Genomic DNA, 5,352 nt, shown 5'->3' with positions numbered 1-5,352 from the left:
GGAAGATAAATATGTCTTTAATTGATATGATATGTAATGAAGACTCCAAGCGTAGCAAGCAATTATCATCAAAGCAGTAGATATACAGCGGAAGCAATATTTAAGTACCTGAGAATAAACATGCTTAAAAAGTCAACACGAGGTTGAGTGAGTTCATAGGTTTGTCATAAATAATGATTTCAGTAATAGTGTTAGACCATAAGATTTGTTTTTCATAAGTAGATCACTCAGATCCAGTCAAGTTGATCTCCCGCAGGATCAAAAAGTTATGCCAGTGCGTGATATTTAGACTAAACGTTGTTTGCCCCGTGACAAGTTGTTTTGTCCTTGTCGTTTTAATTTCATTATCAAGTAATACAAAGACTTAGTCAAATGTATCGGGGACGTTACTCCCGATAGGCCTATCCCCAATAATTAAGAATGCCGCAGCAATTAAAAATATCACTGTAGGGACTTAGTCGGACATAGCCGGGTATAGCATAGTTTAATAGTTGGTACCGATATTTAGACTAGACTTTAAGTTTGCCCCGTAACAATTTATCGTTTATACTTGTCGGTTAGGAACTTGCAGGTCATAGCCCAACATATCACAGTTTAATAGTTGGTACTTGTATTCAGACTAGACTTTCAAGTTTGCCCCGTAACAAGTTATCGTTTATACTTTTCGGTTGGGGACTTGCTGGTCATAGCCCAACATATCACAGTTTAATAGTTCATACGTGTAAAACAGTTATAAAAGTTGCGCATGTATTCTCAGCCCAAAAATATAGATAAAAAAGGGAGCTATGAAAACTCACAAAAAATCAGTTTTAGTATTTGTATTCATTTCATAAAAACAGTTATAAAAGTAGCGCATGTATTCTCAGCCCAAAAATGTAAAGAGTAAAAGGGAGCATATGAAAACTCACGTTAAATAGCAGTTGAAGTATTCCACGCAAGAAGGAAAGTAAAGCAAGTAAGTGATCTGGATATCAACCTTGAGGTATAACGTTTGATTAGTTAATGTCTAACTTGACATAAAGTATGTTTATTAATATAGCAACTATATTGACAGTGACGATTTTCGAGAAAAGTTTCTATTTCTCAAAAGTTTCTATTTTTGGAAACCTACTATTTATGAAAAACTTCCACTTATAGTAAGCTTCTAGTTTAAGAATGTTCGGGTTATAATTCTTAACAAAGATGTTGTACAATCTCGCCCAAACTTCGTCGCTAACATGCAAGTCACTCGAATGATCTATTGTTACCGAGCGGCCCAGGATCTCTTGATCAGAATCTAAGTCTTGGCATTCGAGATCCACAAGCTTCCCATAATGGTAACAAGGATCACCCTAGGCCACAAGTAGCGGTGATGTTTGTAGTCTTTGTACGCTATCTTTAATTATAACCTTCACGTTAGGTGCGTATATACATATATATTCATTAATTCGATTTTAATTATAACTCCTATATATTAATTCATAAAAATACTTTTATAATTTTTAGTAACATATATTACTAATTATAACATGTTATTTATTTTAATTTTAATTGCATATAATTTATAACATTATTTACATGTTTCGGTAAAAAAAAATAATAAACCGAAGTAAATAGTAAAAAGTAAAAAGTAAAAAGTAAAAAGTAAAAGTAAGAAAAGAATACTTACTAGTAGTAATTCTTCAAAGAGAGAATGAGAGAAATTTTGGTGTGAGTTTGAATGAGAAATGAAGGGTATTTATACTTGAAAAAATTAGGTAAAAAGAATAAAATAATTAAAAGAAAAAGAAATATTTTAATTTTTAATGGGATTTTAAAATTCAAAAGTATTAAATGTTAGGTCATGGGATAATGCACAAAATAAAATAATAAAAGTAGTTTTCCATTATAATTTTTAATTAAAAAGTAATTTATTTATTTATTTATTTATTTTATTAAAAAAATCATTTATTTTAAGGATTTTTTTTATATTTTTTTAAAATAAACAAATTGATTTACTACTTTTCCAAGAATATTTGTCAATATTTTTTTTTATTATTTATAATAACAATACTGATAATAAAGATATTAATTATTGATATATTGTTTAAAAAGGATATTAATAATAATAATATTAATATATCAAATTAATGCGTAATTATTTACAAATAATTGTTCATGAATCGTCGGAATTAGTCGAGGTTAAATGAAATCATATAAAGATTTTTGTTTAAATTTTGCCGGAAATTTTCGGGTTGTCACAGTATCCCCCTGTTAATAGAAATTTTGTCCTGAAATTTAGTTGTTGCCATCAGTCGGCGTTGTTTGTAAACAGGTGAGGATATTTTCATTTTATTTGGTCTTCACGTTCCCAGGTATGCTCGGGGCCTTTCGTGAATTCCAACTAATAGGATATTGTTTTGTTTCTAGCGTTTAAATCTTACGATCCATAAATTCTTCGAAGTGCATTTTATTATTAATGCGGAGGTTATCTAAAGGATTTATCAAGAGTGTCATTGATTAGGTTTTCCTCAGAAAGAGATGATGAAGTTATACAAGCATTTCAATATACATAAAATGTGTGATGAATAATAGTGAGTTTATTTAAATCTTGAGCGTTTATGCCACAATATTAGGGTAGACAAAATAGAAAGGAGTTCGTGAAAATCAAGGTCACGATATTTGATAGAGATAGTCATTGTTTACAACAAGAATATCTTAATGATGAATATGAGTTGAAAATTAGAGTTTTATCGACATTAAATAATATGGATAAAACGATTCGATTATAGAAAGAGTATAAACGAAGCTATCATAAAAGATTGAAATGAGGAAATTAAATATTTGCCTTAACTTTTGATACGGTTAAAGTTGATTTCCGGAATTCAAGGGATTTAAAGAAATCTTCATAATCCTTATAAAATTTGATTCTCCGGTAATTACGGAAATTAGGATTTTCTTTAATTAAATGCGGTGAATTGCCTCGATTGCTGTGTCTGGAATTTTGCTATAAATTAGCTTCTTCCGTTTCATTATCTTCACCACTTCTATACTTTCTTTCCTCAATTCATATTTCCAAAAGATTTGTTAATATGCTCAATCCAGTTCTTGTTCTTGACCTTATATTGGTTATCGCCACAATCTTCCTTCTTTTCCAACTCCCACCAGAGGAGTCTGTTTACTTCTATTATGCTCTAGGATTTATTGTGTTTTTAGTTCTCCCATGTCTTTATATTGCTATACGCATTGATATACATGGTTTGTAATTTCTGTGCTGTTATCGGGCTTTATATTTTCCCTTATATGTCGGAGCTCTTTGCCTTTTTATTCTCCTCTCGACTCTTAAGTAAAGCGAGTAATGGTCCAGAATTTGTAGGTATGAAGTTTCGAATGATCATAATATTCAAAGTAGAAGGAAAGGTAATAGCACGATTTGATTTGTCAAATTACCAGAATATCTGGAAAAAACCGAATCATCAAGAAAAATATTTTCTTGATATGTTTAGAGGTTAAATACAATGTAAGAGTCGTGTAACATGGCAAATGATGATTATAAAGTCTATGAATCATCATCTTCCATTAAAAATTTAGCATGACTTACTGTAATATAATCACGTTGGTCTGACGTCATTATATTATACTAACTCATGCTTCAATTCCCAACACTACTTCAAATCATTCATAATTTAAACTTGAATTTTACAGAATATAGAAACTAAAACAGTTTCCTTTATGATGTGATAAAGATATCGCAAGGAGACAATTAAGTGCGATCAAGAATCGTTATGAAGATATCTTCAGAAATATAGAGGATATTTATAACGAAAGATACGGTGATATCTTAGAATTTCTAAGATCCAATGATGAGGAAAATTCTTCTGTTTCCTCTGCATTTAATGCTACCATATCTGAATCATTGGTTATCAATCCAAGATGGTTTCAAGAAATTTTATTTTTAGATGATTAAACGCTGATTGTAATCGTCAACGGATCTAATGGTTAACGAATAGGCGTTGTTGATTTCAAAAGTAATGAATGATAATTTCGGTGGGTTGATGTGATAATTCATCACAGAATATGAATGAATACAATTCATGAGAATTAGAATTGAAGAATGTACAATGTAACATATTAATGTGAGATATAAATATTTCTAGGGTATTACCTACCCGTTAAAACATTTTCACAATTAACAGTTTGTACAAAAGAGTTTTAATTACAGTCTTTATGAAAATATACATACATATATATTTTCCTTCAGATGTAATCATGGATTTAATGAGTTAGTATAATATTAAACTCATTTGATTTACGGTTGAAACGAGAATGAATAATCTCTAAAACCTTAGAGATTTCATAATTGTCGCGAAATATTTCGTTAATGAAGTTATGAATCAATACATTCATCATTACACTTGATTTATTATGAAATGGAGTTTATTGTGTTGAAGCAGTGATTAACAATTGTTAAGTCATTAACAAAGGGTGTACATCATAGCATATTAGTGATATGAATTAACCAAGTAGTACATACTAGTTGAGATTCACAATTAATTGCTTAGTACGACAAGATTTATTATTGTTCCAAATCATATATATATATAAGGTATACATATATAATTCTTCACGAAGAATGATTCAATACATCTTAACTCATTATTACTAATATTCCTTTATATCTATGGGCGTATGATGTTGATATTTGAGGTACTGAGTGTGATGTTGAGGCGTGGGATGCGGATGTTGTTGTTGATGAAGCTGATACTATTGGTGGTGATGTTGATGGTACTGTTGGTACTGGTGGTGATGCTGGTTATGCTGCTGGTGCTGCTGATGCTTGTAGAATTCGCACCATATTCTCCAGAGCCACCACTCGAGCGCAAAGCTCATTGACTTCTTCTACTATTCCGGGATGATTGGCGGTTGGAACAAGGGGGTGAATAAGATCTAGAATCTTTGATATTATATATTTGTGACGGGATACCCTGGAAAGAAGAGAGAAAATGGTGTTTCAGACTGGTTCGCTGGTAAGCGCCTTAGGTTCTTCGCCAAGAGGTGAATTTGGTTGGTGGAAGGGATCACCTTCTTCTTGCCTCCATTGATTGAGTCGGCTACGAACCCATCCCCAATTCATCCAGAATAGATGATGGCTGATTGGTTCGTTTGTTCCGGTTACACTGCCGTTGGAGCTCGAGGAGTTCAAAAAATTCATATTATGTGTTTGGAATAGGGTTTGATATGAAATGGGTATTGAATACTGAATGATATATTCGTCTCCTTGAATACGTATTTATAGCAAAAAGATTTTCGTAATTTACGGAGGAAATTTAGGAAAAGTGGTATACAAGGTCTATTGGGATAGATATGATAATATATGATTTGTCTGTACTCCAA

Source organism: Rutidosis leptorrhynchoides, chromosome 4 (assembly GCF_046630445.1).
Source record: "Rutidosis leptorrhynchoides isolate AG116_Rl617_1_P2 chromosome 4, CSIRO_AGI_Rlap_v1, whole genome shotgun sequence".
Classification (NCBI taxonomy): Eukaryota; Viridiplantae; Streptophyta; class Magnoliopsida; order Asterales; family Asteraceae; genus Rutidosis; species Rutidosis leptorrhynchoides.
Note: the sequence above shows the minus strand (reverse complement) of the source record.